General features: G+C 31.1%; 1 protein-coding gene across 1 annotated transcript in view; it reads right to left on the bottom strand.

The window, feature by feature from the left end:
* LOC108912142 (LIM domain transcription factor LMO4.2-like) overlaps positions 1 to 12,738 on the bottom strand; it is a 197,160-nt gene extending 184,422 nt beyond the window's left edge. The window contains exon 1 of the mRNA XM_023454566.1: positions 12,566 to 12,738. The gene's annotated coding sequence lies outside the window, so the exon portion shown is untranslated. The remainder of the gene's footprint in view (positions 1 to 12,565) is intronic.
* Between the last annotated feature and the right edge of the window lie 1,624 nt (positions 12,739 to 14,362).

Genomic DNA, 14,362 nt, shown 5'->3' with positions numbered 1-14,362 from the left:
GGCCTCGCGATTTTTGGGGCAATTAGCGGATGTTCCTTGGGAGGTTGTTGGGTGGGGCTATAATCAGGGAGCGCGCAATAATGAAACGCTTGCTGCCTACGTTGCTGTGATGAAACGCTTGCGTTTGGGTTCAAGTGGATAGTCATCTATAAATCATCGAGAAGTCGTCGCTAGCATGGAGGTACTTAGATACCTACAGAGCTGGGCAGAACTGGACTTATTGTATTTATAATTGTACCCCAGCATATGTATATGTAAACCAGCAAATTCAGATGAGCGGAAATTGTAAGCGCATAACAACACCAGCTGTGTGTAATAATGAGACATATTTAAAAATTTTACAATTTAGAAATTGTAATCATTAAAATTTAGAATGAGTAAAATTGGTGAAATGACAGCTTTTACATGAATGCATTTGCAATAAAAAAAAATTATTTTCTAAGGACTCAAACACCACATTGCGTAATAATTTTCACAAAAAATCATTTACGAATGCACAAGACAGCTCATCTTCGAATTATACAGATGATCCTATTGCTTGCTCAGAATATGTTTGTCTGCAAAAATATGTTTCCAGAATTGTATTTTTTTAATTTAGTAAATAACACGTTGAAGACGAAATAAATTTATTTTAATAAGTACATGCTTATGAGTGCCATCGAGGAGAAATTTTCGCACTATCAGTTTCATAAAAAGGTTCTCTTGATTTCCTTCTGATGAACAGAAAGGCCACCAAGTTCACCAGATACTAGTTTCATCGATTTGTTCAATTCATCGTATTTATTACACCAAATAAAGATTGCACGCTAATCAATCGAAGTAATTTTCATTAAATAATGCAGAAACATAAAAAGCAAAAAAAATGAGAGGCAACATTCCTTGAAACGTACACTGTAAAAAAATCGGTGTGAATAAAAGCAATAAATATTTGGAGTAAATCCATTGAGGGAAATTATTGAGCACATTTGCACTCAATATTGGGCATTTTGATCATTTTACTCATTTGTGATTATATCTATTTAAACTAAAACTGAGTACTTTCTCTCAAATATAGGTACTTTTTAAATAAATTCTTCAAGTAAACTCGTATTTGGTGCACTTGTACCTAAATCAGAGTAAATGTCCTCATTACTAAGTGATCCCACTCTTTTTCATATCCAGATGCATTGTCTTTGTCTGTTCCCATCGTCCCATTAGGTTATTTCGTGATCGTGGCGTGGTGGATGGCAGTATGGCGTATGGTGTGGTGTGGAGTTGGACAAGTATTGATTTATCTGGTTATTCTAGTGAAAATTGTATTTAAATAATTTAATTATAATAATTAAAGAGTCGATTAATATTTGGTTAAATAAATAAATAAAGAGATAGTTAAATTGTTATCTATAATAATTACGTATTTGTAACGTAGTGCAATATAGGTTATGGCAATCTATTCGTCCGATCAGTTCACCAATTCCTTGTGAACATGCACCATGAAACAAATAATATTTATAAGCAGCACATTCATGGGGATTCCTTATGTATGAGTTTTTTTATTTTACCGTCTATTTTACACTTGTTGCAAATGAATTTTAAAACAGTTATCACCAACCGATTGAGCTGAAAATTTTCAGACACATTTAGTTTTGATGACAAGGCATGGTTAGCTAAGTGACGTCATTCTAAATCTAACCAGCACCTATACACCTATGCACCGCCATGATGTGGGTATTAAATGAAAGGGTTTACTGAGAAGAATACGAAAATAAAATGACGTCACTAAAAGCTTGTTTTAAAAAAATGTATACATGAACTTATTTTAATTACCTATATTAAATGAACCGAAATAAAAAAATAAACTAAGAAATTTTGAACAAGCAAAACTGACTTAGGTGTTTCTTTTTAAAACTTATACAGTTTGGTAGTCACCTCGTTCGTGTGTTTCTTTATTTTTCAGTTGAAATAATTAAATTGTTTTTAAAAAGTACCGACTGAATTTTATATCTTTAAATAAACATGAGATGAAGGTGAGAGCATTGTACTGGTCATACTGTCCAACAACAAATAAAACTAGAATTAATCTAAGAAAAAATATATTTTGATATTGTCTCTAAGCAAGTCGGCCGGTTTTCTTATGAAAAAAACATTCGCAAACCGCATTTTCTCATTCCCTTATCCTTTAATATATAATTCTTTTTTTTTTAAGTGAACGCCGCACTCACCATACGCAGTTATGGACGGTGAGGCCATAAATCCATGTAAAACCACCGGTTTTCAGATCTCGTAATATACAATGCACATTCTTCGTGTGGTCATTAAAGCGGTAACACCAACATTACAACGTAAATTGACTCATTAAATCTTTAACCGCGCTGTTAATTGAATTTTTTAACGCGCCGGCCAAAGACGGACAGTACTTCCAATAGTCCCTCTACGCGGCTGAGCCAGATATACCTCATCCAGCTTCGTTTTTGTAAGCTCTGCTTAATTATATATCATAAATGTTTTCAAGGACTGCTAATGACCTGCATAATTCTCAGGTTTTTTTTTTATCTCATTATGTATACATGCAGCCCGGTCAACATGAAATGAATTATGCGCTTAACATTCATGAGCGTTATAACAAGATTTCTGGCCATCTCTAGCTGTTTGAGCATAAGTTGTTTTGAATAAGTAATATAATGCCGTTTGAAATTCCGTGGAAGGTAATATCTTTAATTAATAAAGCAAAAAGAAGAACGCTCCTTTACAAGTTAGGCTGATGTCAGACTATGCATTTGTACCATGACACGAACTTGGTCGCGATTTGCGACATGATTAATACGCTTAGTAACATACGCAGGTATATACAGGGTGTGTATTCGTGTCATTTAAAACGTTATATTTTCAATCGTTACATTAGATCAACCAAAAGTACGTTATTTTAATGGTTTTTGAATCAACATGTTTTCACTGGGATACCGGCCAGTTCAGAGTTTTCTCTGAAGAAGAGAGCAATATGCCTCAAAACGCCACGACGACGTGGCAACAACTTTATTCAACCAAAACATGTTAAATATTTCATTAAATTATGTTGGCTATCAAAAATTTGTGCAACATTTATTTTCTTTCATTCTGGTGAGTTTTTAGCCTCAGAAAATAATACCTGCAAATAATTGACTATTTAAGTGCAAAAACGTGTAATCATCCTTTCCAACGGAATATGACAGAATAAATGTGATCTATTAAAGTAAAATTCCTCAAATGAAACGGAAAATTATTTAATATAGATAAAAATCAGACCAGGAAAGGAAACATTTTGAAATTTATTAATTACTGGGCGTGATTTTATTGTTGGAAAGTCTTGAGAATGATAATACAAGAGGCGTTTCATCAAATGGGTCATGAAAAAAGTATAGCGTCATTGGTTTTTATTAACAAATACGTCAAAAATTCGTCATTTTTCGTACTACGCGTTATTGTAAAAAACTATTAATCTTAGCAGAAAATGTTTAACAGACGATTTGATCTACACTGAAAGAAATGCGTTTTATTCTTTATTAGAATTCTATATGCCATTATAAGACCATTGTATACTATATGTGACAGTTAAACAGGTGAATATTGGATACAAAACGCGTATTGCTAGCACAGTTGTATAGTGACTATAAACCTTATTCTTTATTAAATTATTGCAATAACTGTTATTAAAGTGTTCCATATCGTTATTAGAACATCTAGTACTGGTTATAAGTTTTATAATAATAAATTTATTAAACTATACTCTGTATGAGTTAAAAACATATGACATTAAGTTTTCAGAAATTTATTGGATAAGTGTAATTACAAGTTAAGGTTCTAATGTAAACATACATAAAACATACTTTTAAGCATTAAAAATGATGACAAATCGCTCCCAAAACTGTCCAGTTTATTTTCTTAGCAATGATGCACCCGTATTTTCTTATATTACATGAAAATTTGCACTATAACTCTTCCACCTTAAGAATGAAGCATCCCCTGAAAGGTTGAGCTTCTTTCCATCTAATTTTATTTCCTCTGGTTGATTGACTTTATACCCATGCTTTTCTTTGTCACCGTTAACCTTCTGTTCCTCCATCTTATGTAAAACTTAACATCAGCGATTTCTAATAGGACCTACAAAATAAGAATTTTTAAGATTTAGACAAGATTTACATTTGAAAAAACAAAACAATTGCAAGCCATAAAACAGTTAGATACTTACATAATAATTTTCCATTTCACACAACGCGATATGATCATGTATCCCACAAAACATGTGCACATACTGCCCATTTTCATGAAACTAGACGTGTAATAGTCGTAAGTCGATGCACAGCGGACTGTCGGAAATTTTACGATCATAACCGAAAGGTGACGATCACTTAACCATTATAAGACGCGTTTTATAGGTTAAAAACGGAAACATATTCGGTATAAGAACGAATAATTCTGTTAATATAATTGTTATATACAAATTAGGATGCTGGTCTTTATACAACAAATCTTTCCTACTATACAATTGGAACATAAAGTTTATAACACTTAATAATGTATAAGTAATTCATTATAACCTTTATTTCATAGATGCATAAGGTGTATTAAGCACCTTCCAGTTAAACTCATTGAATAAGGAGTATGGAGATGATTGCTTTTTTTTTAATAAAAGTTGTATATTGGTTATAAAAGTTTTAATTGTGCTATATACATTATTCTAGATAAACAGTTTAATAAACCCATTTCTTTCAGTGTAGAGAAACTCATCTTTAAAATGAGACTTTATAAGTTAAAATTGCTTTATAAACGAAAAATTTATTGCAAAATTAAACGGAAAAAGTGCTTTTTCTTTAATTGTTAATAACTTCTTAAATAATGAATAAAATCTTACCAAACTTTCCCAAAATGTGAGTTTTTATATCCTTAAGAGATGTGCAAAAGTTGGGCTCGATCGGTCAAATAGTTTTTGCAAAATTCCACTTATTTATCGCATTTTTGCAAAAAAGGCCCATTTTCAAATGACTATTGCGAGGGCAGGGTTATGACTAAAACATTCTTTTTGGGCTCATTTTCTTCGAAGGGACACCAAGTATCCTCTAGTTAAGAAAAATTAAATTCTTTTTCAAATTTAGTTGTATATAATTGTTACCAAATAAAGGGCACTTTCTTCCCTAATAAACAAATAAAATAATTCCGCGGTTTCTTACTTTTGAAAGAAGTTATATACAACATTCGAAAGCTCGTAAAAAAACTAGAAATTGAAAAAAAAAGTTTCTACGACCACTTGTCCGGAGTTAGCAATTTATTATTTTTTTAATCTCAGAGCAACTTGTTATAAACATCAAGACCTTGTAAAACCACCCCCTACCCCCTAAAAATGAATTTTTTGAAATTTTTTTTTTTATTAGACATATTTTAGACAATAGTTTTCATTTAAAAAAATGTCAAAATTATTTTAACCCTTCAAAATTAATTTAACCCCCTCAACCCCCAAATTGAAGATGAAATTTATAATGAATTGTAAAAAAAAATTAAGCATAAAGAAGTTCAAAAAAGTGATCAACATTGTATTTTATTTTCGGTGTAAATAAATAATTGCAATTTGAAAATTTTCTCAAGTAGACAATTAATTTTAAACTTTGATTTTTAGTTATTGGTGGAACATTTAAAAAATTAAAATCTATTGTCTTTAACAGGCAAAAGTTAGCAGTTTTGTCAAAATTTAATAAAAAAAAATATTCTTGTCGTTATGCAACAAAGTTATAAAGCACACGTCGAGGTTTATATTACATCAGAGTTTTTATTTTATTGAATTTTTTTTATAAAAGTAAATAAATGTGTGAAGTCTTACCACTATGTCAAAATCTTCCGAAATAAAATATATTACTTTTTTGTCTGTACCTAGAGAACAATTGCTTTAGACTATTCTCTATATTACAAATAAATGAAACCGGTGGAAAAACATTTTCATCATGTGGTCTCAGATGAGTTCAAAATAAAAATGTCGACCACATATGGCGTGCGTGTTCACACCGAAACGCACAATGCCTAAGAAAACAGCTTATTAAGTGACTTTGAGAGCAACGAAAATTAAAAATAAATAAATTGCAACATCCGCACAGCGAATTGTAACCTCAACGTTAATCTTGTTAAGCTTTATTACCATCGACCCAAAGCTACATAAAAAAATCCGTTCCACGGACAACCTTTGACATTTTACACGGTGGTATATCGCTTCCAAACGGAAATTTAATCACAACAAATATTTCCAGCAAATATTAGATATACCACAAAGTATATAAGAATTTTTACCTAACGCCCAAATAGCTTAAAATCAAAAGACACAAGCAGTATTTGTCATCTGATATTGAACTACTTCGTTGTAAAAGTGTTGATTTATTGTTTAAATAAAAATTGTACTCACAATGGCTGAGCTTTTAGCCTCACATTGACAATTCGTTAAAACCATTACTTCGTACAACAACCTTATATGGTATCTAATGCTTCTCCTGCTCATTCTTAATATTTTAATGGATACTACATTTTACGAATATCCATTAGTTGTTGTGACGGTATGTTTTTACATGAGCATAATTCAATAAATCCGCGTTTTATATTTTGCGCATAAATCTTCAATTAATGTTTGCCAGCCACAAAACGACATTGTGCAAATAAATCTGTATGCGGATATGACTAAGTAAAATAAAATGGTGGAATTTAAATTTTCAGTCTAAATATTTCAGCTTTATAAAATATGAATGTTTACGTTGTATTATTTGATTAAATGAGCCCGATGATGCCAAATAACATAATCCGGTTTTAATCTGTTTATTTTCAGGTTTATGCAAATGGACCCTATTTATTTTTTACTGTACCGTTTTATGATACGTCAGCTACAATAAACTTTTTAATCAATACGCCGATGGGAAATTAATGTAAAAAGATTTGTCCGAAATTTGCGTTATAAATGTTAAGTTAAGTTAAATAAATACATTAAGCAAGTCTTGTTATTTTTTAGTTTAACACTTATTTTGTACAATTTTGCACACATTGTTTTTAAACCATTCCAGTTAAGAGCTTTTCCACTTACAATGTATAGAAAGTGTTTTACTAATTGTAAGTGCAGTAGTGGTATACACAACTGATGATTTTAATCCCGAATGAAGATTAAAGCGGTTTACATTTTAACCACTTTTTTACACTCATGAATGCAGATCAACTTTTTCCAGACTCAATATTTTTACTGCTAGATGTTTGAGAGTAAAATTAAAATACCATAGTTTTATGCATAAATGCCAGCAGATTATAAAATCAAGTGCGAGTTCCTAAAATAAATTATTTATTGTACATACTTGATTGTTTGTATTATATTTCACAGGATATATTGACATTTGTATTGTTTAGAAATGTCACTGTTCTAGACGTAATAAACTTACATGCTTATGTGATATTTATCACTTTTCCTTCAAAAATCCGGTATTTCGTTCTCAATCTCCTGAATTATTATGAATGTTAAAATGTGTATTTAGGGGAAACTAGTCTGTGTAGGAGTCATTTCTTAAAACGTTAAATGTCAACTAACCATATTAATTGAAATGTCACAGCTTCAAATGGGTAAATGTCTTTATTAAATGTGAATATATTTTTTTATACTTAATTTGTATAAATATATTATCTTGTATAATTTATTTTTGAAAAGTTCACAGTTAAACTAAATGATTTATTAAAATAACACATTTTCAGGGCCACTGTAAAGGTTGTCTAATATTCACGCAAGAAGTAATTTTGATTGAAAACACAGGTTTCTATCTCAAAATTGTAAATTTTTATTGATTCATAAAGTATACAGTATAAGGTTATGCAGGGTGATTCACAAATGGTGACCAAAAATGAAACCTCGTATTCTTTGGTGAATTAAGGTTAAGGGGAGTCTTTCCTATAAAGTTTTTATCTAGGACGCTTCGTTAAAAAGATACAGGGTGTTAAACTTCAAAAAATATTTTTAATTCTTTTAAATAATTTAAAAATTAGTAAGTGGAATAACACCCTATATCGTTTTAACGAAACGTCCTATATAAAAACTTTATAGGAAAGACTACCCTTATAATTCAACAAAGAATACGAGGTTTCATTTTTGATCACCATTTGTGAATCACCTTGTATATGGAATAGCAGATCGGGTAAATGGCCTTCATTCTTTTGTCGAAATTTTCCATGACTGTTTTGCATAAATGCGGCAGAATTTCGTTGATATAGCGCTCAATTTCTTCCTTCAAGGTGTGGGTGGTCGTGGTCTTGTTGACATAAAGCTTAGACTTCCTAAAGAAAAAGGTCCAATGGCATTATGTCGTATTATCTGGGCGGCCAATTCTGACCACCAAAACGTGAAATTACACGACGAGGAAATGACTCGTGCAGTAATTGAACTGTTTCGAGGGCTGTATGGCATATATCACTGTCATGTTGAAACCACATACCGTCTACATCCATATCTTATAATTTAGGCACAAAAAATTGAATTACCATGTCGTGATAGCGAGCACTATGAACTATTATTGCCTGACCAGCCTCACTTCAGAACAAAATGGTCTGATGATGCCTACAGCCCAAAATAAGCACCAAACGGAGACACGTTATGGATGTATCTGGTTCTCAACTATCAATAGTGGATTTTCTGAACCCCAAATTCGACATTTTGTTGATTAATGAAGCCATCAAGATGAAAATGAGCCTCATCGAATATGATTTCCACTTGTTGTTCCATAATCCATTCAACGAACTCTCTTCGTTCTTCGTGGTCAGTAGGCAACAGTCCTTCAATCAATTAAATTTTGTGAGCTTGGAGATGTAAATCTTTCGAAAAAATACGCTGTAGAGAGCTTTTCGAAATATCCAATTCTCGACCACGGTACAGAATTGATGTTCCTGAACACTCAGCAACACTTTCAAGGACTATTTTGATGTTTAGAGTTGAACTACTTGATGAAGGACGACCAGAATGTTTAAGATCACTAGTTGATCTAGTCTCCTTGAATTTTTCGTTTAATCGCTTCAATTGATGAAGTTATATCATTATTTTGACCATATTTTGTAAGGAAATTGCGAAATGTAGCTGCTAAATCTTCATTACTTTTAAATACTACTCAACAATGGAAACGCTTTGTTCTTTCTTTCTTTCTTTCGTATTTCTAATAACTCTGAATTGTCAGCTGTCTTGTTGTCTTTTTTTTCGTTGACTTTACCGCACTATTTTGCGTGAATTTTGGTTCACCCGACATTTTTAAATCATTTCTTGGTCGTCATAGCATAGCAACTAAACGCAAGAATTCGTATATGGATAAGTATGTAAAACTTACGATAGAGACATATTTCGCAAGAAATAAAATCCGACATATTTTAACATTAAGATGCAAATTTATTCGCTATGAGGTAATCTATAATTTAAAAGCAACGATTTAGAATATTTATTGATTCACTTTTACCGTGTCTTCGTATTAGAGACAACAATGCGAAATTCGCTGACATTTACCTTGCTCGAAAAGTGGTGCTGCATTCCTACGTTTCCTTGGATTGTTTTGCATATTACATCAATCTGCTTTTAATGTGTCGTCAATACTTTTTTTCTGGATGAGATTTTAGCGGCAGCATCTTTCCCATTTCAATTCCATTCCTACATTTCATGTAAATCGATTCCTTTTCACATAAACAGTTTTATGAGGCAATTAGATAAATTAATTTCTGCCCACGTGAATATTTACGTGGGTTTTATAAGCCAAGTTTTTAGGCTTTTATAATACTAATATACAAGCGTATAAATTAAAGTAATGACTCTATATAGCAAATATTTACTGTAATAATAGAGATATAAAGTAGTCATCGGGGAAACATCCGTGATTTAATAATCATTTAGGAATTACGATTTTCGTTAAATGAAAAAAAAAAATAAAAATTTGGCTATTTTTAGATATTGTACAAATCCAGAGCAACTGGATACGACAGAAAAGCGATTTGTCTTCTTAACAACCTTCCATTTTTATACCATTTTGTTTAATTGCATTGATACAATCTTAATTCAATCAGAAAAAGGCCAATAATAATTGTGTACTTCCATAATAATATTAAGTTAATTTAGTTACAATCAATTAAAAAAATATGCAATAGAATTGTTTCTAATACAAAACAATAATTAGATACGTACTTATAATAATCGAACTCTTAGTGAATTGGATAATAAAAACATAATAAAGATGTAATTTATTAAAAAGAGGTAAGCATAATTTTTATTGTTCATTAAAATAATGCATTGTATCTGCTAGCGTATGACACAGATTTTAAACAAAGAATTTCTAAAATTGATTTAGATTTTATTATCTTGTAAAAATATGTTTTCTGTTTTCTTTTTAAAATAAATATTTTTATAGCATTGCCATAGTGTTAAGTAAATAGAGGGTGTTCACAAACTTGGAGAGGATAAGTGACAAATACTTTTTGCAAATAGCATTACTAGTGAAATAGCTAGTGATTTACTACATTGATACGACGAAAACTTGTTTGGAACTTCTGAATCCACTGATAACTTTGCCTCTGGTTTCAACTGTTGGTGCGTGCCTATTTGTGGTACAAGATCTGCAATTAACACAACAGTTTTCATCAATGTTTCCGTACCTTACCACCATGTCCATTAATTCATTGCTATTGTAGAGATGGGTCATTTTAGCGTATTTGCACTTACTAATACAAAAAGGCGCACTATTATTTCACAAAATGCAAACACAGTTAAAAATAAGAATTTAGAAAAATAAGTATAACTTTTCACAACGTTTCCGCTTTTACTACTACTAGTAAATTTCACAATAAAAGACACATATTTCCGTAAAGAAAACTAATTGTAAGATAGTATAGATAAATACCTAAACTTGAATTAGCAATTTTTCTGTTTTCTACGAAAAAGTAGAACAAAAAGTAAATGACACGCCATTTACGGCCCATCCTATTTTAAACAGTATGTAAGTCAGGGACGATTCCAGAGGTCCTCAATAAGTTTTCACAATTTTGATTATTTTATAGTTTCAATTATAATTTTCAATTCTGCTTGTTACTAATATATTTTACCATTAAAAATTATCTCCAATTTTGTAAACACATGTATTATAAATATTAATTGTCCATAAAAAATATTTCGAAAGCTGTTGTACAACTACTAATAGCAATTTTTGCTATATAACTAATTTCAGAAAACAATTTTGTAACAAAATAAGAAATTTCATAAAATAAACGTTGCTTATTGAATCTTTGGTAATGGTTTTCTAAAAAATCCAAAGATACAGACTGTTCTTTAATTGTTTAGCAACATTACAGATCTTATTGTACGTTATAAATATATAGTTAATTTAGAAAAGAACTACAAGCAGTTGGCCTTTTCAAATAATTATTGTTTAATTAGTTTCAGACATTTTCAATGCAAAATGCATATATATGGAGTTTTTTGACAAATCTTTTAGTACTTGTTTTCTAAAAGGATGTTGACTAAATCAATTTGTTTTAATATCTTGTCTGCATAACATGTTTAATCTCAATTACTCATAGATCCTTGCCTTTTTATGAAAAAGCTAGTTTAAAGTAGATTACTTTGTGAATATCCAAAAGCGAGTCTGTGTAAATAATCCAAAAAATGTTGTTTTTTTTTTTTGAAATAATAATATTGAATTGAGATCTTCAATTACATTATTTAATTTTCAAGAACAATTTATAATCTAAATTTATGGTATTGTCATTATGCAATCCTTATAGCAAGGAATTAGGATTTCTATTAAACGAAAGAAAACACTGGGCTATTTTTAGATTTCAGTCTAAAACCAGACCGTTCTGATATTACGGTAAAGATATTTTTGTCTTTTTTAGTATGATTTTGTTTATCTACATGGATACACCTAATGTTCAGTATCGTTGATAAAAAGAGGTTAACGTTACACGAATGAAATGAATAATAGATATGGGATACTCTTCCAGTTTAATAAAACGTAACATCTTTTTGCTGTGCCTTGAAATAATGTCCGATATTTATCCTGTATATTAGATGTGAACACGAAAAATAAATAAATACCAGTACTTAGTTTCCCAATTGTTTTATTTCGGGTGAAAACATGTTTTCTTACAGTTGGTATACTTTTAAGTAAATATAAGCAAACCTAGTTTTATGTAAAAATATTATTAATGCAATTATAATGCTTATAAGTACACAGACATTTTAAGTATTTATTTTCTAAAATATTCAAAAACGCTATGATTAAACTGATAGGTTTCCAATGTCACTGAAAATTTTGTTAGTTTAGAGAAGAATACTACACTGGAACATTCAAAGGCTTCTCAAAATAATCGAAAAATGTTTTAGTCAAAGTAATCAACTTGTTTCTGTAAACTAACTTAATTTTAAAAGAAAACGTTTGTATTATATAACCTTATGACAATCAGTGTTACATTTCTCCAAAGAAGAGCAGTTACCACTGATGCTATTAACATTTTCATTGTATCTGCAGCGAGCTTGGTTGAAAACAAGAAAGCATTAATTAATGTGGGGAAACAACTCTACCTTCAGAAATCGACCACCTGAAGCTTCAAAGCTCCGAATCGACCCTTCCAATTCACAATCCAGTCCCTGCCACAGCTATAATCCAGATTATGAAATCGAATTTCAAATTTCCATACACGCAATCGAACACGTTGCAACCGCTATTCGAATCGTAGCAATACACCGGCTTCTCGGCAAACCGCTCGTCGACTAACTGACTTCGGGACAGTTTGGCGTTCAGTGCGCTATTCTGGAGCCAATGGAGTACTCGGAAAGGCGTCGCGGCGCACGCGCCACCGTCGAGACGCCGGAACGACAGCGTCGTAATTTTAAAGCGATACAGGTAGCTGATACACAATTTAATTAGCTTTAGAGGGTGATCGCTAGTGTGTTTAATTTTAATTTGGAGAGCGGTTTTGTGTTTAATATATTAATTTGATGGTGTTTGCAGATTTTATTAATTCGAGAAAATTTAATAACTGAGGAGTTCCACTCTCGAAGACTTGATGTTTTTAATTAGTGCGGTATTAGGTTAATTAAGGGACATGTAGATGGATTGCATGATGTGGAAGAGACGTAATAAATAAAGAGACATTGTATGGGTTGTTAGGAGGTTTCAGTGGGTGCAGTTGTCACAGATTTTGCCGACTCTATTTATGTTCAGGCCAAGTCACCGTGTTAGTAATTACTTGAAGCCATGGAATTCTTTAGGCCGATGATACGGATTAAAAGGCGGTAATAAATATGAAAATTAATTACCTTAATTAACAATGGAAAATAGCAAAAGAGAAATATTTAGGGGAATCATCCAGCTCTGTTGGATTGACACGACAAAGAAAGATACGCAGAATAACAACGGTTCTGCGACAAGTTCCTTTCCTTTCATTTAAACACAGTGAAACAGAAAAAAAGGAATGGCGTTTTTTCCTAAATCTATTCGTAATAAATCTATGATCCTCTAAGATTAAACGCAAAATGCAGTTTTTGATCAATTACTCAGGAGATATAGACAAAATTGGATCAGTACAGTTTCTATATTCTTAATAGCAGATGGAAAAGGAGGAGGGTCAATAAGGCCGGTTTTGACCCTATTAGAAATTCATCCTAATCATATGGAATATGTGTTTGGACCTTCAGAAACAATATTATATCGATTCTAGGCAACAATACAACCCCCTAACCCGAATATTAAAAAATGCTTAAAAATGTAATAAAGCCATTTTTCCTACATCTGATGTACAGAATCATATAAATAATATTTTTCGGGCAAAATTTAAGTAAAAACACTTGTTTATAATCATAAAGCAAACTCTTATTCTTTTTCCTTTTCTACTCCCCTCCCACTCAACTGCATAACCTTTAAAGGACTTAAGTAAAGATTTGAATATAATTCTTACATCATCAGAAAGAAAGAAATCATAAGAAATTGCATCTTGTATAAACATTTATTTAAAGATCTAGAAAAAATAATATTCTACTAGATTTAGCTATAAGAAGAATATATACGGGATGGACCTTGAAAGGAGGTGGATTGACCTATTTTTAAACTAGAAACATTTCAACATTGTTTATGACTGAGAGATAAATGTTTTTGTGAAATCTCTTTCTGAGGAAAAAATGGCAGATTCTTTATTAAATTTAAAAAGTTAAAGCCAGAAGATAAGTCAGTGTCGTTGCCTATACATACATGAAAAAAAAAACTTAATATTCATTACATTCTCACCTGATACACAAGTTGAAGCAAGTTGAAAGGTTCCTCTAGTCCAATTGCTAATATTCAAGTTCACAGTTATAATAAAAAAGAACAGATAGAGTCTA

The sequence above is a fragment of the Anoplophora glabripennis genome, unplaced genomic scaffold (assembly GCF_000390285.2).
Source record: "Anoplophora glabripennis isolate ALB-LARVAE unplaced genomic scaffold, Agla_2.0 scaffold351, whole genome shotgun sequence".
Taxonomy (NCBI): Eukaryota; Metazoa; Arthropoda; class Insecta; order Coleoptera; family Cerambycidae; genus Anoplophora; species Anoplophora glabripennis.
Note: the sequence above shows the minus strand (reverse complement) of the source record. Positions and strands in the feature narration are given on the sequence as shown.